Source organism: Balaenoptera ricei, chromosome 16 (genome assembly GCF_028023285.1).
Source record: "Balaenoptera ricei isolate mBalRic1 chromosome 16, mBalRic1.hap2, whole genome shotgun sequence".
Classification (NCBI taxonomy): Eukaryota; Metazoa; Chordata; class Mammalia; order Artiodactyla; family Balaenopteridae; genus Balaenoptera; species Balaenoptera ricei.
Window position 1 is genome coordinate 63,879,653 of NC_082654.1, and position 24,548 is coordinate 63,904,200.

General features: G+C 47.3%; 1 protein-coding gene across 1 annotated transcript in view; it reads right to left on the bottom strand.

Moving 5' to 3' along the window:
* Nucleotides 1-427: 427 nt before the first annotated feature.
* Nucleotides 428-24,548, bottom strand: part of PALD1 (phosphatase domain containing paladin 1) — a 159,458-nt gene continuing 135,337 nt past the window's right edge. Inside the window, exon 20 of the transcript XR_009497991.1 lies at nt 428-484. The gene's annotated coding sequence lies outside the window, so the exon portion shown is untranslated. The remainder of the gene's footprint in view (nt 485-24,548) is intronic.

Sequence of the window (24,548 nt, forward strand, 5' to 3'; positions counted from 1 at the left end):
ACTCATGAACTGTGGGCTGGGGCCTTCCCTGGAGCCAGTCTCGGCAAGCAGAGAGCAAAACCTTTCCCTGGCTCTCTACCCCAACCCCCTTCCCTTGGGGCTACAATGGTTGCTTTTGTTGGCAAATATTGTATGTCCAAGCTCTTTTCTACTGAGGAAGTCTTTGTTAGGAAGAGGGGACATGGGAGCAGAGCTCAGAGCATGGGCCAGAGAAGGTGGAGGAAATGGCTGCATGGCCGGCCCTGTTTCTGGAGGTGATCGGAGCCAAAGCAAAGAAATCTCCTGGCATCTGCCGGGACCCTCCGAGGACGGCAGGTTCCGGGTTCCCAGTCTCTCACCTGAGATTCTGCACGGGGGGGAAAATGGCTTGGATGTTTCTCGTGCTCACAGCCCTCCGACACTTGTCCAACACTCCTCCCGTCCAAAGCCCTGGCAGGAGATGGGGAGATGCGAACAGCTTGAACTGCACACGGTCGGCAACCCCCTGGAAGACATGACAGGTGCGTGAGAAAGCCTGACAACCGGGAGAGACAGGGACGGAGAAGTGCGCACCGGATGCGGGAGCAGGGTCGCCTGTGAGTGCCCCCTGAGGAGGAAGGCAGCCCCCGACCGCTGGCGCGTTCTCCTTTGAGCACAGACAAAACCCCAGAGACTGGAGCTGGAGGTGCCCTGAGATAGTCTCCAAGCCAGTGCCCCACCCCCATTTTACAGGTTCTGTCTAGAGAGGGAGGGGACTCGCCTCTGGTTTCACAGCTAGTTTAGAGTGAGACTAAACCCCTGGCTTCCGAACCCAGGAACCTGCTCTCTCACCTGCAGGAGCACAGCCTCTCTCCCAGGCACCAGCTCTTTCCCTCCCCTGCTCCACCTTCCAAGAGGAGGAAGAGGGGGTTTGAGGTTGAGACAACAAAATCTCCCCTCCTCAGGGGGGAGTCACAGACGCCCCTAAGGAAGTAAGAGTCTCAGCCTGAGACAGGTCTCTGCAGCAAGAAGCCAGGAAGTCCCTGGGCGAGATGTGGATGGGGGAGACGACATAGTAGTGGCATAGGTTTGTCACAGCTTGGGGGCCCAGCAGGTGGCTGTCATTTGTTGAGTGCCAGCTGCTGTGCTTTACATGTTACCCTGAAACACACACAGAGCGTCCCTTTCTTATATCTCCTGGTGTGACCAGTGACCCTCTGGGCTCTGACGTACTCAGGCGAGGGGAAAGGGAATTCCACCCTAGCTCAGTGAGAGCCACACCATCCACCCAGTTAGGAAGCCAGACAGCCAGGCCACCCTAGTCACCAACTCACCTCCAAGCCCTATGTAGTCAACTCCAAAGGAGCCCCAAATACAGCTACTTCCATCTCAAATGCATCCCCTGCCCCACCAGGTCACCAGCATCCCTTCAATGGCCACTGCCATAAGTTTGTCCTAAAAGATCCTCCCCCCAGCTCTGGCCCCTGACACCTCTTCTCCAACTGCATCCGAGGACATATTTGAATCACACCTTAGATCATGTATCTGCCTTTGCTATAAAACCTCCAAAGGCTGTTACTCTTGGGATAAAGACCAGACTCCCTAACACAGCCTATGAGGCTCTGCACGGGGTGGTCTTGCTGACCTTCCTGCCTCCGTGTCCCCCCACTCACAGCCCTGCAGGCTAGCTCCTTGTATGCACCATGCTCATCTTGCCTCAGGGCCTTTGCACAGGCTGTCCACTCTGCCCTGAATGCTCTATCCAGCCTCTTCGCCCAGTCAATCCCTGCTCACCCTTTGGACAGCCTTCTAGTCGTCCCTACCTGAAGCCTGTCCGGCCCTCCCAACCAGGGACACCATCTCTGTCCATCTCCTTCACAGTACTTCTCACTGTTGAGTTTCACCTGATTTTGTGTGATTCACAGATTAACATCTGCTTCCCCCCTGGACCATAAGTTCCACAGGGAGCAGGGACGGACCTTGTCTGGATTTTTTTCCAAATTGTATCCCCAGTGCCTGTCCTGTGTTTGGCACCTAGTGGGCCCTCAATAAATATTAGTTAAATTAATAATCAAATGAATGGGAGCTGGAGAAAGAAAAGTTCATGGAAAATTTGGGGAGTTAACCACTTATAAAAACTTCCTAGCATCTATAGAGATACTAATTAGGTTACTGGCTGCCAGGGCTTGGGGAGGAAAGGAATAGGGAGTGAGTGCTAATGGCTGTGGGGCTTCGATCTAAATTCAGAGAGTAGTGATGACTGCATAATTCTGTGACTATACTAAAAACACTGAATTGTACACTTTGGAAGAATGAATTTTATGGTATGCGAATTACATCTCAATAAAGCTGTTAAAAAAAAAGAAAAGAAAATTTGGGTACAACCATTATGGAGAACAGTATGGAGCTTCCTTAAAAAACTAAAAATAGAACTGCCATATGATCCTGCAATCCCAATCCTGGGCATATATCCAAAGAAAACCATAATTCAAAAAGATACATGCACCCCAATGTTCACTGCAGCACTATTTACAATAGCCAGGACATGGAAGCAACCTAAGTGTCCATCGACAGATGAATGGATAAAGAAGATGTGGTACATATATACAATGGAATACTACTCAGCCATAAATAAGAACGAAATAATGTCATCTGCAGCAAAATGGATGGACCTAGACATCGTCATACTGAGTGAAGTAAGTCAGACAGAGAAAGACAAATATCATATGATCTTGCTTATGTGGAATCTAAAAAAATGATATAAATGAACTTATTTACAAAACAGAAATAGAGTCATAGATGTAGAAAACAAACTTATGGCTACCAAGGGGGAAGGGGTGGAGAGGAGGGATAAATTGTCAGACTGGGATTGACATATACACACTATTATATATAGATAGATAAGGATAGATAACTAATAAGGACCTACTGTATAGCACAGGGAACTCTTCTGAACACTCTGTAATGACCAGAAAAGAGTGGATATATGTATATGCATAACTATTCACTTTGCTGTACAGCAGAAACTAACACAACATTGTAAATCAACTATACTCCAATAAAAATTTAAAAAAAAGAAAGAAGGAAGGGAGGGAGGGAGTGAGGAAGAAAGAAAGGAAGAAAGGAAGAAAGAAAATTTGGGGAGTTAAGCACTTCCCAGAATTATCGTTCCAGGGGAAAACCTGAGACATATACTTGCAAGTTCTGATTCCATCATCAACAAGGTCACCAGGCTCCACAGTCAGGCAGAGATGGGGGAGAAGAGTTGCCTTTGTGTCCCCCCCAGCCCTTGAAGAGATATTGAAAATAACAAAGCAATCATCTTAGCAGCCACTTACTGACCAGGCACTTTGCATATTTGCATCAGTTCTCACAACAGCCCTAGGCATGAGTATCCTCATCCCCCCTTCCAGGCTCTGCAAGGTTAGGCGATTGCCCCAGGCAGTACTTGCAGCTACTTAATATCAGTCATATTCACTCCCAAGTTGGATTCCAGCCCAAAAGCTTCTGAGTACACCGTGGTGCCAGCATGAGATTCCCCGACCCTCACCCCCTTAGAGGTCACCTAGTTCATTTTGTCTTCCTTTTTATTTTCAAAAAACCTTTTTGTTGTGAAAACTGTAACACATACAGAATAGTGCCATCTGTCCATTTTATAAAGGGCTAAACTGAGGCCCAGAGAGCAGAGGTGACCTTTTCAAGGCCACACAGTGAGATCACTCAGGAGCAAAATAATACCCCAAGACTCCTGGTTCCTGGTCAGGTGATCTGAGAGCATCACAACTCTAGGCTCCTCCCACCCAGGACCAGGCCCCTCTGGCCGTTCATCATTGGTTCCCACCTCAGCCCAAAGTGAAGACGAAGAAAAGTTTGGATCTCTTCTTCCTGATACCTGAGAGCCACTGTCCTGCCAAGAAGTTCTAAGCCAGTGGTTCTCAAATCAGGGTTTCCCAGAGCAACAGAATATCGGCATCACTTCAGTGTCTGTCACCAATGCAGATTCTCAGGCCCCAACCCAGACCTGCTTAATCAGAAACTCAGGAGGAGGGGCCCAGTAATCTGTATTTTAACAAGTCCTCCAGGGCATTCTGATGCATGCTCCTATTTAAGAATCACTACTGTAAGCACAGCCTTGAAAATAGGGGCAAAAGTGGGACTGAGAACAAACTCACTGAGGATTTGTGACCTGTTCCTTATTGATGGCTGCCCCCCCTCACCTCCCATCCCGTCTCCAAAACCTGAGCTTGAGTTTATGTGAACTCTGAGTCCTTGGCAGAGCTCTGTGACATCCAGAGGAACCAGAGACCATCGCTTGTGGCCCTTCTCCACATCACCCTTCTCCTTTTTTCCTCCAGCATTCCCTCTGCACATTTGTTGGCAAACGTCTAATGACCGTATCTAGGAGACCCGGATGGGCTAAGTTAACCACAGTGATTTGTCATGCATTACAGAACAGCTGATACCCCCGAGACCAGCTGAACCATGAGATCAGTTAGAAACAATGCTGTCGTGCCCTGTGTGTAGACCTTCTGTGGTTGCGGTTACTGTGTGTTGAGGGTTCAGGGAGAGGAGATCTCCCTGTCCTTGTAAGGAAGGATGCCAGAAAGGCCAGCTGTCCTTCAGGAACTCTGCGTCTGCCATTTCCTCTCCCAAAACTGTCGGTCTACTATTACAATATCAGCATCCCTCTAGCCAAAGTCCAGTGCAGCCCCTGACATTGGCCCTTTGGGGTTCAAGAGAGGTAGTGAAACCGAGCAGGACCCTGTGGGGCTCCTGGACACAAAAGCCTTTCTGTGTCCCCCGTTTCTTGTTTGTAGGGAATAGGCTTCAGCCTCCATGACGTTCCCTGAGTTCCAAAGGGCAGGTTCAACAGGTTGCTAATCAGGGAAGTGAGGGGATGCAGAGACAAGGAAGGAGCAATCAAGAAACAATAGTGCAGGGCTTCCCTGGTGGCACAGTGGTTGGGAGTCCACCTGCCAATGCAGGGGACACGGGTTCGAGCCCTGGTCCCGGAAGATCCCACATGCCGCGGAGCAGCTGGGCCCGTGAGCCACAATTACTGAGCCTGCGCGTCTGGAGCCTGTGCTCCGCAACAAGAGAGGCCGCGATAGTGAGAGGCCGCGCACCATGATGAAGAGTGGCCCCCACTTGCCACAACTGGAGAAAGCTCTCACACAGAAACGAAGACCCAACACAGCCATAAATAAATAAATTAATTAATTAATTAATTTAAAAAAAAAAAAGAGACAATAGTGCAGGGCTTCCCTGGTGGCGCAGTGGTTAAGAATCCGCCTGCCAATTCAGGGGACACGGGTTCAAGCCCTGGTCCGGGAAGATCCCACATGCCGCGGAGCAACTAAGCCCGTGCACCACAACTACTGAGCCTTAGCTCTAGAGCCCGCATGCCACAACTACTGAGCCTGCGTGCCACAACTACTGAAGCCTGAGTGCCATGAGCCTGTGTTCCGCAACAAGAGAAGCCACTGCAATGAGAAGCCCACGCACCGCAAGGAAGAGTAGCCCCCGCTCACCACAACTAGAGAAAGCCCGCACGCAGCAACGAAGACCCAACGCAGCCAAAAAATAAAATTAACTAATTAATTTTTAAAAATATATTTATTAAAGAAAAAAAGAAAGAAACAATAGTGCAGCCTTGGGGCAGGGTTCTGGTTCCACCTCAAAGGATACACATAACAATATCTTTGAGCTCTTCTGCAGAACTAAAACCCCCAACAAATGGAAGATGTTAACTACAATACTTGATGAAGCATTCTTCATTCCAGAGAGAAGGTCACAGTTTGATAACCTCGAGAACCAAAGAAGCTCATCAGGAAACCACCTGAGGCCAGATTAAAGGAATGCAGGCCCTGCACACACCCTGATCCTTAGCAGCAACCCCACCTTTGAACCAGCGCTATAAAACTCCGCACCAAATCCCCCAGGTTCGGACACACAGTTTTTGAGGGCATGAGCCCACTGTGTCCCCCTTTGCCTGTCAAAGCAATAAACCTATTCTTTTCTACTTCACCCAAAACTCTGTCTCTGAGATTTGATTTGGCACCAGTGCACAGAGGCCAAGTTTTCGGCATCAGTAGGCAGAAAGCAGAGACCACTCCCATTTCCTGGAGCCCCTTGGGTATGACAGAAGGACTCGGAGAGATTTGGCAAGGACCCATTTCTCACAAGCCTTTCTTCCAATCCTGGTGTCCCCTCAGATGCCATGGTGGCACCCTGCAGCAGAGAAGAGCCAGGCCTCCATTCTGTTCCTTTCTCCAGATCAGTTGAGTTACATGTAACAACAACAAAATTAAAAACAGCTTAATTTATTACCCCATGTAATATGGAACACTGAAGCAGGCCCATTCTGGCCTGGTTAATTTGGCAACCCAAAAGAATCATCCGACACCCCAGTTCCTTCCTCTTTCCACTCTGCCATGTTTTGTGGTTAATCTCATCCTCAGGCTTGTCCCTTCTGAGTCACAAGATGGCTGCATTAATGCCAGGCAACATATGTTCACCAGATGCGAAGATCACCAGAGGCAATGGAAGAGGGAGTTTTTTCTTGTCCCCACTTTTAAAAATGTTACTATGCAAATTTTCGAACATACACAAAAGAAGACAGAATAGTATGAAGACCCGCCTCTCCCCACTTTCACCCATAACCCAGCTTCAATCATTATCAGCCCATGGCCAATCTTGTTTTCTTTACTTCCTCCCCTCCACACCCTGGGTTACTTGAAAGCAAATCTCAGGCATTATCTCTCACTTAGTATCAGTAGTTAATAGATAAAGACTCTCTCTTCTTTAAAAACAAAAACAAAACAACATCAACAACAAAAACCATAATGTCTCTGTCACACCTAACAAAATTAACCACAATTCCTTCAAATCATCTTATATCCCATCATTGTTAAAATTGCCCCAACTGTCACAAATTTTTTTGTTTTGTTTAGTTTTGTTTTTAAGACTTGGTTTGTTCAAATCAGGGTCCAAACAAAGTCCACACATTGCATTTGGCTGATGTGTCACAGAAGAGTCTTTTCATCTAAACCAGGGGTGGGCAAATGACACTTAGGGCCAAATCCCACCACCGCCCTGTAAACACTCCCAACCACCTCCACTTGTTTACATGTTCTTTGGCTCATTTCTTGCTACAAAGAGAGTGGAGTAGTTTCTCCAGAGCCAGCATGGCCCACAAAGACTGAAATATTTACTACTTGGTCTTTCCAGAGAAGGTTTGCTGACCCCTCATCTAAACAATTTCCTCCTCTCCATTTTTTGATTGAAGAAACCAGGACATTTGTCCTACAGAATTCTGCATTTTCTTGTGCCCCTTTTGAAGAACAAGGTAAAGGCTTCCAGAGGCCCCCTTGCAGAAGTTTGCCCTCAGGGTCCAGAATTTCCCTCAGCCCATTCCTCAGTCAGTCCCCAACAAGGGCCAAGGCCCTCCTATGCAGCCATAGCTGCTCTGAAGAAGATGAACAAATCATGTTTCTATGAGACAGGAGGGAGGGGAGTGAATGGTTGCTACGTGGGAAACCCAGATTGATTCCAACTTTCCAAAATGAGCCGACTCAGCAAAATGCCACAGCTGGTCCTGTCTCCCTCTGCGGCTCTGATGGTCAGGGTGGCCCCCTCACTCCCAGGACACAGATTCTCCCTGCTCCAGCTTCCAACTCGTGGCCAACATCTAACAAACTCCTGGCATGCCCCCGTCGCAGCTCTGTGCTGGACACCGGGAGTCAGAGGTGACCGTGGCAGACCAGTCTGTGTGTTCTGCGCTTACCGTCTAGTTGAAACAGGAGGAAAGGGGGCAGGGCACAACCTTTAAAAGAATGAAAGAATGACATAGCCCGAGGACACGACATAAACTGATTAGAACCAAGTAGGTCCGGTTCCCCTGGTGGCACAATGGTTAAGAATCCGCCTGCCAGTGCAGGGGACATGGGTTTGATCCCTGGTCTGCGAAGATCCCACATGCCACGGAGCAACTAACCCCGTGCGCCACAACTACTGAGCCTGCGCTCTAGAGCCCCCGAGCCACAACTACTCAGCCTGCGTGCTGCAACTACTGAAGCCCGTGTGCCGAGAGCCCATGCCCTGCAACAAGAGAAGCCACCGCAATGAGAAGCCCGCGCACCACAACGAAGAGTAACCCCTGCTCGACGCAACGAAAGAAAGCCCGTGTGCAGCAACGAAGACCAAACGCAGCCAAAAATAAATAAATAATTAAAAAAAAAAAAAAAAAGAACCAAATAGGTCCAAGATGGCAGACGAGTCGACTTCCACTAGACCTTGAGCCTCAGTATACGCTCACTGTAACACATCAGCAAGCTAAATGACACACCCACAGGCGCCATGACAGTCCCAAGGCCGACCATAAAGGTCAAAAAGTGGGTGGTGGCCCAATTTCTGGAAATCTCCACCCCTTCCCCAAAATAGTTGGAATACTCCTTCCACTCATTAGCCTATGAAATTACCCACCCCTGTAAACACTGACAACGCCATACCCTGGTGCCACTCTCGCCTTCCGAGATGGCCCACACTCTGTCTATGGAGTGTGTATCTCCCTAAATAAACCTTCCTTCACTTTACTATGGCTCATTCTTGAATTCTGTCCTGCGCAAAGCCAAGAACCCACACTTGGTGGCTGTCCCAGGGACTCGTCTGAGACCTGGGACGTGACCATCCTCTCAAGCCCCACTCTCTTTCCTGCAACATAGTGAGGGTCACAGACAAGGGGGCTCCGGTGGGGGGGTGACCTGCTGGGAGGGGCGTAGGCACAGGTGCTTGAGGGCACAGAGCAGGGACTCCAAACCTACAGGTGAGCCGACGGAAGACGCTTCCTGGAGGACATGCCCTGTGGCTGGTGGAGAGAAGTGGGCAGGGATCTGACTTTGAGGTGCCTAAAAGGCCATGTCCAGGGCTCTGGCCCATCCAGAGGGCTCTCGGCAGCCACCAGCAGCTTCTATGAGTGGGCAGGAGCAGTGTTAGGATTTGGAAAGCTAGCGAGATGTAAAAACTGCTCTCAAATTCCTCACTCACACTGTGGTACTGGGTACTTGAGGGTTTAGAGCCCGAAGGGGCAAAAATGTTAATATAGTGGGAGGGGGTGCTTATCACAGTATTGTCCGTCTTTCTGAAATACAGCAGATATACATATATTAAGATGTAGATCTTTGTGTTATAGTTTATATTTAAATATATAATTTATATAATACATACTATAAAATGTATATTATAAATATTATATATAATGTATATAAATATAAATAAATGTATAATATTATATGCTATGATATATAAATGTATAGCATATTTAATATATAATATTATTATATATAATAATACATACTTTAGTAACTATATAATGTGTTATATAATTATGTATTGATATAAACTATAATATAAAGATATATACCTTTGGGACTCCCCTGGTTGTCCAGTGGTAAAGAATCCGCCTTCCAATGCAGGGGACGTGGGTTCTATCCCTGGTCAGGGAACTAAGATCCCACATGCTGTGGGGCAACTGAGCCCACATGCCACAACTACTGAGCTCCCGCGCCTCAACTAGACAGACCGTGTGCCGCAAACTACAGAGCCCACGCACTCTGGAACCCGCGTGCCACAACTACAGAGCCCATGCACCCTGGAGCCTGCACGCCACAACTAGAGAAGAGAAAAACTCACATGCAGCAATGAAAGATCCCACATGCCTCAACGAAGATCCCACGTGCCACAACTAAGACCCAACACAACCAATAAATAAATAAATAAATAAATAAATAAATAAATAATCTTCCAGAAAAAGATATATGCCTTTATATATATATTTGATATACTTCAGAAGGACAGAGAATACTACTTTGTTTCTATATATTGTCAACACAGTGGAGGCTGTGGTGAAATTGAGTCTCTGAAATGCAATTCAGGTGGTGGTGACTTCTCTTTACTCAAGGCCAACTTTGCTCCAATAGGTTGCCCTGGGCTGTGCCCCTCTTTGAGCCTCAGTTTTCTAAATCTGGACAATGAGACTACAAATATCTGTCTCCCATCAAGAACGGACACAAACCACACCAGCCATGTCTGAAAGCTCTTTAAGAACCAGCACAGAGAAGGCATAATATCATTGACACTTCTGCTTCCTTCTTAGCCCCTAATACTGAAAGCCCTGAGTGACTTAGAAGACCCTGCCCTCTGCACCACTCAAAGGGCAGAGTGGTTGGAGGTGAATCTACGTTCACTCATTCCCAGAATGACCTGCCCCTTTTCAAACTAAGGGCAACCCAGGTGCTCACGCTTTGCCTGTGAAATTCTTGCCTTCCAGGGCACAGAGCTTTCATAAGCCCTAGCTTCAAGTCATCACGAGTCGAAAACTGTCATGTGTGCAACCTCCAAAAGAGGGAGAGGCTGTCACCCGCCATCCAGCCATGGAGAAGGCTGCAGACATTTATTGAGCATCAACTCTGTACTGGGCACGGTGGAAAGCACTGCAGAGACCCCAGTAAATGTCAGCCCCTCCAGCTCTGCTCTCCATTTACAAACTCTGAGCTAAATTCAGATGACCTGAACGCATACCTGCTTGTGATTCAAGTGGGAAGATGATGTTTTGTATGATGTCTAGCATTTGCTCAGCAAGAAAAAAACCTTGGCTGGGAAGTTAGGAGGCCAGGCTCTGGTCAGAACTCTGCTGCTGACTGACTGGGTAGTTCTGGGCAGTCCCTGCTGCCCTCTGCACCAGGAGTGGGTAGATGAGATCATCTCTGTGGTGCCTCTGAGCCCCGATCATCCATGACTCAGTCCCCAGGCCTTTGCATCCCTCAGCCCGGGTGCCTCTGCCCCACGCCTCCATCCGGCAGGCCAATACTCTTCCTTCAAATCCTTTGTCAGTGGTCACCTCCTCCATGAAACGCTCCCAGACATAGAACTACTCCCACTCTCCCAGCCAGCAAATCATCCAATCACTCCCTCTTCTGCTCCACGTCTATACCTCGGACAAGCCTGTAGGACTTCCTGTGCTGAAATCATCCATCTGTTTAATAACTGTGAACTAAAGGTCTCATTCCACCTTTACTTACTGCCTAGCATATAGTCTGGAACACAGTAAATGCTTTGTAAATGTTGGATGAATCAACGAATGAATGCATCAATTAATCATTTGTGGTTTCTTAAGTCTGCTGCAGTGTTAGGAGATTCCTGTCGTGGTCCGGAGAAAGATATATACTTCTTGTTGAAGCATTTCTTATCAACTTCTTAAGGACAGGGGCCATTCTTGGCTCAGGTTTTGTCTCACCAGAGCTTGGCACCCAGTAGGTGCTCAATGGATGTGTGTTTCATGGACCAGCGTCAAGGTCCCCTCCCCTCAGCCCTCCATACTGGGTGAGCCACTCTCTCCAGGGGCTCAACGATTCCTCTAAGAGTTTGAACTCATTGCCATGAAGGGCGTGTGGATTAGGGATTAGATTAGGATAGAAAATATCTACGCTGCCACCAGCGTGGGGAGCTGCAGGTCAGGCTCCCATTGGCAGGGTGGTAATCGCAAAGAAAAGCCAGCCGGCTCCTACAGCGTGCCCAAGATGACCATCACCACCATGGTTTATGGACCCGGGCTTAAGTAAAAAGTCACCAAGGAGAGAACCTCTCCTATCTCCTGTTACTAAATAATAGTGATAATGATACATTTGTGGAGCAAAGTGCAGGTACCACAGACTGCTGTTAAGGGCTGGGCCAGGGGCGGGGGCAGGGGGGTTGGATGTTCTAAGTGTGACCCAGCCAAGGATAACGTCTCCTTCCCTTAGGACCCAATGTCAAGTTAAAATTGATTTTACCATCTTGATTCATTTAACCCCCGCGGGTTAGGGATTGTCCCCATTTACAGATGAGACAAACTGAGGTCCAGAGACGTTAATAACCAGCCCAAGTAAGCAGCAGAGTTGGGACTTGGAGTTGGCTCATCAGACTCCAAAATCCATGCTCTCCAAGCTCCTGGAGGGTCTGCAAGCACATCATTTCTCACCTAATTGTTAGCTTCATAATGGTTCCTCATAGCACATGCTCCCCATGGTGCCTGGAACTGGGCTGGATCCACAGCCAGCTCTCAGGAGACTGCAGGGTACTGATCAAGTTCTGTGCCTGATTGAGTTCTGTGCACTGATTAAGCTCTTGATAGAAACAGTGCCCGCAGCCCCGGCTGGAAGGTGAGAAAGGCTATCAGGCTCCAGGGATACTCAGGCCTTGGGAACTCAGTGAGGCTGGATATACACCATCTCACCCAACAGCTGATGGCAACACCCCCAGTGGTCACCATTAGTCACCCAACCGCCACCGGCACTTCTGTTCTTTTTATAACTCCAAGCAGCTGAGGCCAGCTGAGCCCTACAGCCAGCCGTGCACGTTTACGCTCCACAAGCCTCCAGAATATGATTTTTGGCAAGGCCTCCAGATCAATTAGCCAAGTCACCCTTGGAAACTGGGAGGCTTGTGTGGGTGGGAACCAGGCCAGAAATCCCTCCCAGGGTCCCTGACTCAGTCACCGAATGGTTACTTAGGGTCAGTGGAGCTGAGCCTTGGGCGGAGCGGTAGAGAGCCGCAGAAGACAAGGTCATGGAGAGAGCAAAGTGCAGGGAGAATTGAGGTACACAGTGAAGACCCAAATGTGGAATAGGCTAAGATTGCACAGTACAAACTGCAAAACCAGGTCTCCTGAGCCGTGTGCTTCCCTGAGTCCGCTCCAGCTGGCCCAGAGGAAGCTTCCTCCTACTCGGAAGCAAGTGACCTCCACTGAGTGATCAAAATAGGTCCGCATACCCCTGCAGCCCCATGGCCCGGAGAGCAGCTGAGAGATGAGCCCTCTCTGGAGGCAGCCACACCCGGTGACCTAACTGCCTTACCGGTGGCGGGGGCGGGGGGGGGGGAGCCCTCCCTCAGTCCCGAGGGAGCGGCTTTTGGAAGGTGCACCGCTGTCAAGGGGCAAATGGCCCAGAAAGCAGGTGGATTTAGCCGTCACCGGAAGAAATGCCCACAGCTGCGGTCCATCCTGCACTCTGGGTTTCAAGCAGCACTGCAACAGCCTGGGCTCAGACTGGATCCACCCAGCGCTGTCTGTCAGCCTCGGGGACGCCTGGTCCTTCCTCCTCCTCCAGTCTGCAGCAGTGCAAACAGCAGCCGAAGTGACAAGCGGGCAGCGCACTTCCCTCCTCCCTTGAGCCCCACAGCCTCATTATCAGGAAGGACAATGGGGAACCTTTATGCTCCAAAAACCCCTCGGATGAGAGCCTTTGCTACCACGTCCGTGGGGTATATTCCCCCCCCCCCCCCCCGCCGCCACAGCTGCCTCTGTTGGGCTCTTATCCTCTCCTCTTCCAGAAAGACATGTCTCCATCAGCACCCATCCTCATCACCAAACCTGTGAAGCTGTGAAGGGTCTGAGATGTCACCCTACTTGTACGCCAATCCCCAGTTTCCTGGCAGAAGACACTAAACTCCCGGGTCGGAGATCAAGGACCTTTCGGCTCACAGCATTCTTAGCAGCATGAGCTTCACGTTCCCTTGCCCCCAAGTTGCACCAAGTTGGAGGCGGGCCTGGGTGGATGTCATGCCCTCGGTGGGTTTGGGTCACGGCTGAGGAACCCTGAGTTTAGGAAATTCCAATCTTATAAGGGGCTACTAGCAAGCCTGCCCAATCATTGCCCTGGGGGCGCAGCAAAAAAATCTGCCCTCTGCCCTGGGGAGAGATAAGATCTTCACCTTGCAGGGCCATTTGTTACGCAAAAATCCTCAAAGAGATAGTTCTGTACAGAAAGCCATAGACATCTCCCAAAAGATACTGTGGGGGCAATGCAAGCCTGTAAGCTCAGCAGGAGAGGCTACCTGCCTCCATAAATACAAGGGCAAGCTGTGAGCCACATCCTTTTCTTCGCTTGGCTGAGCTCTGCCTTGGACTAGAGCATCTAGAAGCAGAATCCAAGACAACACAGGTGAGGGCTGGTGGCAGAGCCAGGTAACTGGAGTCCAGGAGAGGGAAGGAGGCTGGGGACGGGGCGGGGACTTCCAGGACCACATCAGACTGATAAGGAGGTCCCCCCGGGGTGCAGCCTCTGACTTAGATGTGACTGCCCACAGAGGACCCCTACCCTTGGGACTTCTTCCTGCTTGATCCGTGTTACTCCCCTGACCCTAACAAGAGAGAAAGCCCCAGTGGAACACAGATCTCATCCAGATGGTAGGAACCTGAGGGCTCTACAAATTTAGCCCAGAGGTTAAAGCTTTGGGCTCTGGAACCAGACTAGCCCAGGTTCAAGCCCAGTGCACCAGGTTCAAGTCCAGGTCCAAGCCTAACCAACCACCTGAGTGACCTGGTACAAGTCACTTCACCTCTCAAGTGTCTCACTGTCCTTCTCCGTGAAATGAAAAGAAAAAAGGTACCCACTCATGAGGGATCTTGCAAAGATTAACCCGATAACCCATGGGAAAGGCTAAGCTATCACAAAGTAGCAATGCTGTGATTGATGACCACTAGTATGCCAACAATTTCTCTGGTGGGAAAACTGAAGGCAGAAAGTGTAGGTGAATTGGCCAAAGTCACACTGCAGGAGAACACAAGCTCTAATATTCCAACCCAGGTTCCCCAACATCCTGCCCAGGGCACCCACATCAACGGGGGGTGCCCGATCAACCAATTCTACCTCCTTCTTTCCACCGTCTCTCCAACTTCAGCAGCCTGATACCCCCAACTCAGGCAGTAGATACTGTGGCAGGGGGATTCCATGCACTACTCCTGGTTTGTCCCTGTCAGATGCAGGATCCCAAAGGGCTTAAGGAAAATAAGCAACGCTGGCTCACCACTTACCAGCTCTGTGATTTACAGAACGTTTCTTAAACAACCGCCCCACCAAGTCTCAGTTTCCCCATCTGTAAAGTGGGAAAAACACAGAGCTGGTTTATCAGACTTTACTGTATACAAAGTACTTAGCAGAGTGCCTGGCACATCATAAGAACTCGACAAATGTCAGCTGTTATTCTGACTGCATTTAGTATTCTTGCTCTAAATGAGGATGACAAAATACTCAGACACACAGGTCTGGGGGCTTTGGTATATTCTGTGCTCTGTAAATGAGAAATTGAGAAATTACCAAATAAGATTGTGCATGGATGTGAAAGCCCTTTTAAACTATACTAAGCTGTGCAGGTGAGAGAGGCAATGATTAAATGGCCCAGAAATGTGCTTCCATCAGAAAGGCCTCGAAGCAGAGCAAGTAAATAGAGCTGCAGCAGGGTAAGGACATGGTGACCACAAGCTGGGCTCAGTTTTCCAAGCTCCCTACACTAGAATGAGAACAGGGGTGAAGACGACCAGAATGCCAGCAGCTGCCTGTCAGAGGTCCCCACTAGGTCCTTTCATATCCACAATGATCCTGTGTGCTTCACTGGGCAAGTGGGTATCAATACTCCTGTTTATAGATGTGAAAACAGAAGCTCTGAGGCAGGGCTCGAACCCGTGTCCCCTGCATTGGCAGGCAGATTCTCAACCACTGCGCCACCAGGGAAGCCCGCTTGCTTATATTTTGAAAAGCTTTAGCCTTCTAGGCATTCCCCAAGTTCCAAAGAGCAAACGTAATCAGTTAATAATTAGAGGAAAACAAAGGAAAGCAGTCAAACAAAACAAAATAATAATAGCTTAGCCGTAAAACAAAGTCAAGGACACTTAGTTCCTCCTCAAGGGCTATAGATAATATCCTAACACATATCCTTGAGTTGTTTTGCAGAAACTAAGACCCGCCCCCCCACCAGGTAGAAGAAGTTAACTGCGTGATGACCACCAGAACATAGACCCCAGACAGGCTGGAACAAGAAAATTGATGATTGAGATTCCTGAAATACCACCCTGTTATCTCACCACCAACCAATCAGAAGAATGTCCACAAGCTGATCACATACCCTGCAACCCTCACCCCTAATGTGCCTGTAGAAACCCTTGCCTGAAAGCCATCAGGTAGTTGGGTCTTTTGAGCATTAGCTGCCCATTCTCCTTGCTTGGCACTCTGCAACAAACACTGTACTTTCCTTCACCACAACCCAGTGTCAGCAGATTGGTTTTGCTTCATGTCAGGCGAGCAGACTCAAGTTCGGTTCAGTTAACAGTGACCAGGAGCCACTGGCTTCAGAATGGGGCCTATTCCCTTCCAGAGAGCCCCTGAGTGCCCTCAGAGAAGCCATTCTCAGCTCCTGCTTCACACCCCACACTCACTCCACTGTTGCCAAGGAGACCTGCCCGTGCTGGAGGTGGAGGTGCTAGAAAGAGGGCAGGTGTGGCTGAGTCAGCGGTGCGTGGAGAGGCTGAGGAGGGAAGGAGGTGAGAAGCTGCAGAGACCTGCTCTTATACCTCCTTCTCGGGCTCAGCTCCACGTGAGCTGGTGCTCCTGCCTCCACAGCTCCTCCCAGGCATCCTCCTCCTACTGCGGCCCATTCGCCCTGCTTGTGGCTGGCGGGGGAGCCCATGGATGTGACCAGCCTATGGCACTTGGGATCCTTCCTGGAGGACACATAGCACTTTCTGTGGCCCAATGGCACTTGCACCCTCTGACACGATGCCTGCAGTGGGGCACTCTCCAGCACCTGCCCTTGGCCCCCACCAACTGGCCCACCTAGAGCTCCAGCTCCCACTGTTACCTGGCCAGGGCCAAATCCAGCTCTCCCGCACTCCCGAGGAAGTTGGCCAATGTTCCAGAACCGGTACAGCTTCAGCACAAACTCGGTGGAGTGTTGCTTCTTGCAGAGGTGAGGCCTGCTGGGTGGGGGAAAGGTCAAGGAGAATGTAATGTTGGGAAGGAGGAAGGAGTAGCAATGTTCTGTTTGCAATGAGAGGCATAGAGACGGAGACGGGCGATGAGCAGAGGCCACTCAGGATGCCTCGCAGGAGCCTTCCTGGGATAGGGCTGATCCAGCAGTGCCAGTTTACTAACAGGGGGGTCAGTGATGTGGTTGGTGATATTGATGGAGAATTAGGCTGAGAGAGCATTTACTATGTTATTTAAATGATTTTTCTGTACTTTCCGAACTTTCAACATGAGTAAGTATTGCTTTCATAATCAGGGGGAAACATTAAACAAAATCAAACCTATAGACTCATCCATATCCATTTTCTATGTTGCCTCTTCCACGAAGTTTTTCCTGGCTCCTTGGAGGGACAGTGAAAGAGCCCCTGTGACCCATGCCAGTGCATGTGCCATGGCTCGGCGGCCACCAACCAGGACTGCTGTCCCAGCAGAGGGGCCTGGCCCGCCTGGAGCTCATGAGCTTCCTGGTGACGGGTCTGTGGGGAGACTGGACCACTGCCACGGACGCCTATCTGAAGGTCTTCTTCAGCAGCCAGGAGCTGAGGACCGGCATGGTGTGGTACAATGATCACCCCAGGTGGACGACACGCCCTGCCCATGGGGTGGGGGGACCTGAGGGCGCAGGACTCTGGCTGGGACGATGACTACCTTGGCTCTTGTGACCCCAAACTTACTGCCCAGAAGTCGGAGGTCAAAGACACCTGTTCCCTCAGTGAAGGGACTCTGGAGTTCGTGCACAAGGTGACTGGTGCCCCACACCTGAGAGGAGCCGGGTGCCTGCACTACAGCCCTCAGGAAGTCTTGGGGGAGCTCCCAGGAACCGCAGTGGGGCTTGCGGGGAGGGCTCATCCCACCCAAAGGCTGGGCCTGCTGCCTTCCCCAAGAGCAACCAGAGACGTCTGGGTTCCCAGGAAGCTGAAATGCAAGGGACATAGCTCTGCTGAGGCCCTTCGTCCAGGGAAATAAAGGGATAGGAGGTGGCTGACGGGGCAGATCAAGGGCTACTGGGAGGAGGTGGGACGGGGATGGGACCTTCCCTGCTTTTTATTCCACCAGGTGCTCTGTAAAGGTGCTTTCCCCAGATGCCCTGGCTGGGCAATGAATTCACGAATCCTTAAACAACCCGTAATTGGTCCCTCCAATGCTGTGCTGGGCACTGAGACCCATGGGGTTTATTCTTAGAGCTGCTGGGCTCTGAGAATGACAGCCTGCTGCTAAGTATCTGGATCCTGTGATGTGGGCTTTGGGTGGCTCTCAGGCCCTGCCTGTCCTGCTCAGAGACCCTTGCTGTCCAGGGGGTGAAGGGGCTGCAATGAACTTGACTTTGCTTTAATCCCAAATCTCCTGAGACCACTTAGGGGCCTTCCTTCCATCCTCCCCATCCTGGACTGGGAACCAAACAGAGCTGTCCTAGCCTCCCTCTCACCCACCTCAGTCCTGATAACCCTCTCCAGGTGGGTCTACTCATGGAAAAGTTCCGGGTCCCTCTGAAGTTAGTAAGCTGCTCTGGGGCTCCAAGGAACAACAGAAATGCCTGTCGTGAGTGTATTTCTCTTTTGGTGGGAATTGAAGAAAGAGGTGTACCAGCCACTGGACTATGACATTCAACAAAAACCTTCCTATAATCCTCAAGAGGGCCTTAGGCCACAGCAAAGAACGCTTTCAACGGGACCCTGGATCTGAAGCCCATGGAGTCTGCTGGCGGCCCACCTCTACAGAGGCTCCTGACTCGCTATCCCCAGATGTCCTCCGCTTGCTGACATGTTGCGTGTTACCCACCCTGGGTGGAACAGGAGACAATCACACTCCCCACTCCACCCCCAGAGGCCAGGCCCTGAAGCCTCTTGTGGGACCCAGTCACAGGGAAGACAACTCTGTCCCTCACTGCCCACCTCAGACCCACAGGCCTGACCCCAAGGCCCCTCAGGATCTGGTCTATTCTCTTCCTCTTCTCCAAAGGCCCATTTTAAAGTGGTTTTTGTTTTTAACCAAAGCTCCATCTTTAACCCAAAGAGAAATTCTATCTTTTAGCTCTTCCCCAAACCAAATGAAGACAAACAAAAAAATCTGCTGGTACACACCGATCAGAATAGCTATCACCAAAAAGTCTACAAATAATAAATGCTGGAGGGGGTGTGGAGAAAAGGGAACCCTCCTACACTGTTGGTGGGAATGTAAATTGGTGCAGCCACTATGGAAAACAGTACAGACGTTGCTTAAAAAACTAAAAATGGAGCTACCATATGATCCTGCAACCCCACTCCTGGGCCCATATCCAGAAAAGATGGAAACTCTAATTCAAAAAGATACATGTACCCCAATGTTCATTGCAGCACTATTTACAATAGCCAAGACATGGAAGCAACCTAAATGTCCACTGACAGAGGAATGGATAAAGAAGATGTGGTACATATATACAATGGAATATTACTCAGCCATAAAAAAGAATACAATAATGCAATTTGCAGCAACGTGGATGGACCTAGAGATTATTGTACTAAGTGAAGTCAGACAGAGAAACACAAACATCATATGATATCACTTATATGTGGAATCTAAAAAAAAAATGATACAAATGAACTTATTTACAAAACAGAAATGGACTCACACACACATAGAAAACAAAAACTTATGGTTACCAAAGGGGAAAGGGGCAGGGGGGGAGATAAATTAGGAGTTTGGGATTAACACATACACACTACCATATATAAAATAGATAAACAATAAGGACCTCCTGTATAGCACAGGGAACTAAGTTCAATATCTTGTAATAACCCATAATGTAAAAGAATCTGAAAATATATATATATGTATAACTAAATCACTTTGCTGTGCACCTGAAACATTGTAAATCAACTATTCTTCAATTTTAAAAATCTGCTGGTAAACCTAAAATAGCATTTTCCCCACTTCTTGACAATAAACTTTCAAATACAGTAGGGTCTACTCTCAGAACTCCATTTGCATCGAGAAGCAGAGCCTCTCCGAAAGATAGAATCTCAACATGAACTGATCTCAGAACTGAGATGACTCATCTCCTGTCTCCCCCAGTGCACACCCTCCAGCAGCTGCTTGCCCCTCCCCAGGGGTGGGAGCTCACTACCTCTGAAGCATGCTCATTTCATAACAGGATGATTCTGACTCGTTAAGACAGTTGTTTTCTCACCTTCAGCTCAAGCGTGACCCTCCTCCCTCATGGTCTAGTCTTTTCTCTGGGCACCCAGACACCCTCCTCCCTCAGCATCGCTGGACAGCAGTAAGGACCCCTGAGGTTTGCTCACCGGCCTTTGTTCACGCACAGCGTGCTTCCGGTCCCTAGAGCACTTGACCAGCTCTAGCTCCTTGGGCCTCGCAACAGCCCTGGCAGGAGGCAGGGCTAGTTTGGGCACGGATGGAGAGGCGGACACTCAGGACACTTTCCCATCGCCTCCAGTTCATGCATAAACAAGTGCACCAGCCTGGAAGCCAGGCCTCCCCATTCCTTGGTCAGTGCTACGTTCGTCATGTTGGATCACACTCCCAGGAAGCTCTGGGGTCAGATGGTCTGCGTCAGTCCCAGCTCTGCTTCCTGCTGGCTGAGGGACCTCTCAGCCTCACTTTCCTCATCTGCAAAATGAGAAGCAGGACAAGAAAATGCGGGGTAAGAGGGCGAGAGATTGTTCAGGCAAGGATTGCTCTCCTCCTTGGCACTTTACCCCAACTACTGACGTGCAGGACTGGCTGCCGGCAACATTGCAAAGAAGCCATCTGGTGGTTAAGTGCAGGAGTTCTGGACTGAGCCCACCTGGGTTCAAACCCCAGCTCTGCTGCCTACTACGGGACCTTGCGTAAGGATTAAATGAGATAATGCACATTAAGTGCTTAACACAGTGTCTGCCCCAATAGATGCTCAAAACAATACTTTTAAATTTGAACTTTAATCCTCCAATATCCACAGTATGCACCCTCCCCTCACTGCCAGCTCCTTTGCTTCCATGATTCTATACCCTCCAGATGCCTAGCTCCTACTTGGCTCCCTTCCCAAGTTGGATGTTTATCCCTTAGTTGATAGGGAGACACGGAAGGTGGTTGGACAGGGAATGAATCTGTTGAACAGGAAAGGATCTGAGCACATGAGGGGCTGTGCAACAGGCCGTGGGTGAGATGAGGAGGCCTGACCCTACCGGCTGCAGGTCTAGGAAAGGGTACGCAAACCCAAGAAGTTGGATGAATATACACAGCTGATGATGGATTGAGGGAAGGGCCTGGAGGGAGGAGGAGCAAATAAAGATGATCCCACTGGTTCTTGCCTTGGTAATTGGGAGCAGGTGGGAATCATCCCCTGAAATAGGGAAGAGAAGTTCAGAAAGGAAAGGGAAGAGTTTCTTGGAACAAAGGTTTGAGGTTTCTGGAACTCAACCCATGGAACCCACCCCAGCTCCCTGGGCTGGGGAGAAATCCGAGGATCATCAGCCTCTGGGTGGCAATGGAAGCCACAGGAGAGGATAAGCTGACTCCAAGGCCAGTGCATGCAGACAGAATAGAAGCTTGATGGTGGAATTAAAACACTCTTAGTAACTGGAGGTCTTGCCCCTTGAGAATGACCTTCATAAGGTTCTTATGTGTGGCATAAGATAGAGGTATATCAGTGAAATAAAACTGAGGACCCAGAAATAAATGCATGCTTTTTTTTTTTTTTTTTTTTGGCCACACTCTGCGGCATGCAGGATCTTAGTTCCCTGATCTGGGATGGAACCCACACCCTCGTCAGTGAAAGCCCGGAGTCCTAACCACAGGACTGCCAGGGAATTCCCTAAACACATGCTTTTTATAGCCAATTGATTTTCAACAAGTGTGCCAAGACCATTCAATGGGGAAAAATTAGTCTTTTCAACAAATGGTCTGGGAATACATACTTGCTATACATACAGGGAAAAAAAATGAAGTTGGACCTTCACTTCACATCATATATAAAATTAATTCAAAATAGATCAAAGGATGTTAACTAAACTTACGTGGTAATCATTCCACAACATAGGTAAGTCAAATCCTGCTGTACATACGCCTTAAACTTACATGATACGTCAATTATTTCTCAAGAAAGTTGAAAGGAAAAAATAATAGCAAGCAGGAATTCTATTTATTCCACCATTACAACTTCACTCAGACTGTACTCTGTATGCTTTAGGAGTAGATTTTCCATATCCATACTGATGTCTTCTCATGACAATGTTTATCATTGATAGCAGTTGTGCTTTTCTTTCTAATATTGGAGATTTTCTTAGGATATTGTAAAAAATTAATTTATCGCCTGAAAAAAAAAGTGGATCAAAGACCTAAAGGTAAAATCTAATATTACAAAACTCATAGAAGAAAATATAGGTATGAATCCTCATGGATTAGGCAATCCTGCCTTGTATTAGGCTATTGTTTCTTAGATTTGACACCAAAAACATAAGCAACAAAAGAAAAAAATTAATAAACTGAAATTTATCAAAATTAAAAACTTTTGTGCTTCAAAGAACACTATCAAGAAAGTGAAAAAGGCAACCCACAGAGCAGGGGTAAATTTTTGCAAATCATATATCTGAAAAGGGTCTAGTATCCAGAATATATAAAAGAAATTTACAACTCAACAATAAGACAAATAACTCAATTTTTAAATGGGCAAAGTATCTGAATAGACATTACCCCACAGAAGATATACAAAATGACCAATAAACACATGAAAAGACGTTCAACATCATTAGTCCTTAGGGAAATGCAAATCAGAACCACAACAAGATGCCACTTCCCATGTGCAGATGGCAATTTCTCAAAAAGTTAAACCTAGAGTCACCATGGGACCCAGCAATTCCACTCGTAGGTATATACCTCAAAGAAACGAAAACGTATATCCACACAAAAACTTGTGTATGAATACTCAGCCCCGTTGTGCATAATAGTCAAAAAGTGGAAACAACCCATCACCTGATAATTGGTAAACAAAACGTGGTATAACTATACAATGGAATATTATTCAGAGATGAAAAGAATAGAGTACTGATAAATGCTACAACATGGATAAATTTTGAAAGCCTTATGCTAAGTGAAGGCATCCAGACACACAAGGCCACATATACATATCATATGATTCCATGTATATGAAATTTCCAGAATAGGCAAACCCATAGAGAGAGAAAGTAGATTAGTTGCTGGATATGGGCTCCTTTTTGGGGGTAAGGAAAATGTTCTGGAACTGATAGTGGTAATAGTTGCACTACACTATGCATGTACTTAATGCCACTAAATTTTACACTTTAAAAGGGTGACTTTTATGGTACATAAATCTTAATTTTAAAAAGGAAAAACATTTATTTTCTAGGTATGGGCTTATTCCGATATTTTATTTCTTTCCATGTTAGTTTTGGTAAGCTATGGTTTTAAGAAAATATTGATTTTACCTAAATTGTCAAATTTATTGGCATGAAATTGTTCATAATATCTTATGATCTTTTTAATGTTTGTAGGCTCTGTACTGATATCACCTTTTTCATTCCTGATCTTGTCAATTTGTGCCTTCTCTCTCTTTTTCTATATGTCTTGCTAAAGGTTAATAAATTTTATTTGTCATTTTAAAAAAACAACTATGGCTATTGATTTTTCTTTATGGTATATCTGTTTTCTGTTTCATTAATTTCTTCTCTTTATTATTTCCTTCCTACACTGTTTGGATTTAATCTGTTGCCCTTTTTTGCATCTTGAGATAGATACTTTAATTATTGATACTAAATCTTTCTCCTTTTCTAATATATGCATTTATGACTATAAATTTCTCTCGAAGCTTGACTTTTGTCACATCCCACATATTTTAGCATGTTATATTTTTATTATCATCCAGTTCAAAGTATTTTCTAATTTATTCTTTGTCTTAGGGTCATATTGAAAGATATTGGCTGATTTCCAAACATCTTGGGATTTTCTTTTGTTTTTTGTTCTTGTTATTGATTTCTAGCTAAATCCATTAGATAACAGAGCATTCTCTGTAAACTTTCTATCCATTGAAATTGATTCCACTTTTGAGACTTATTTTATGGCCCAACAGATAAACAATTTAGAGAAATGTTCAATGTGCCCTTAAAAGAAGATGTATTTCTTTGGTACATGGGTGCAGTGTTCTATGTATGTTAATTGGGTCAAGCTTACCAACTGTGTTGTTCAAATCTTTTATATCTTTACTGATTTTATTGCTGTCTACTTATTTAATCAGTTACAGAGAGAAGTAAATTAAAGTCTTTCATTATGATTGTGTATTTACTCTGTTCCGTTGCTTGAGTTTTCTTCCTTAGGTTCTCTTTTATACACAGGCTAGATCTTCTCTTCCATATCTATCATTTTCTCTCATATCTTTTCTCCCCCCATACTCCAGTTTATTTTTATTTCTTTTTCCTTCTTTTCATCTTCTATTTCTCTTATGATATTACTTGTGTTATTTATTCACTCTTGTATTCACTCTAGTTTGCATTTCTGAGATGGTTTTTCTTTTTAGAAAAGAAAAATAGTTTCTCCTTACTAAATTCTACGTGAACTCTTTTCAAGTCTTCCTTTTGTCCAATCATCTCATTTATGAATTTTTATGATCCTGTGTTATGCTTTAGTTGCATACCTTCAGTCATTTTTTTAAAAAATTCTTTTAGCTCATTTTGAAATATTAAAGTAAAAATGTCATTTGTTTTGTAGGCATGCCTTTCTAGAGAACCTCATTGTCTGATGACCTGTTTATGTTCATTAGTCCCT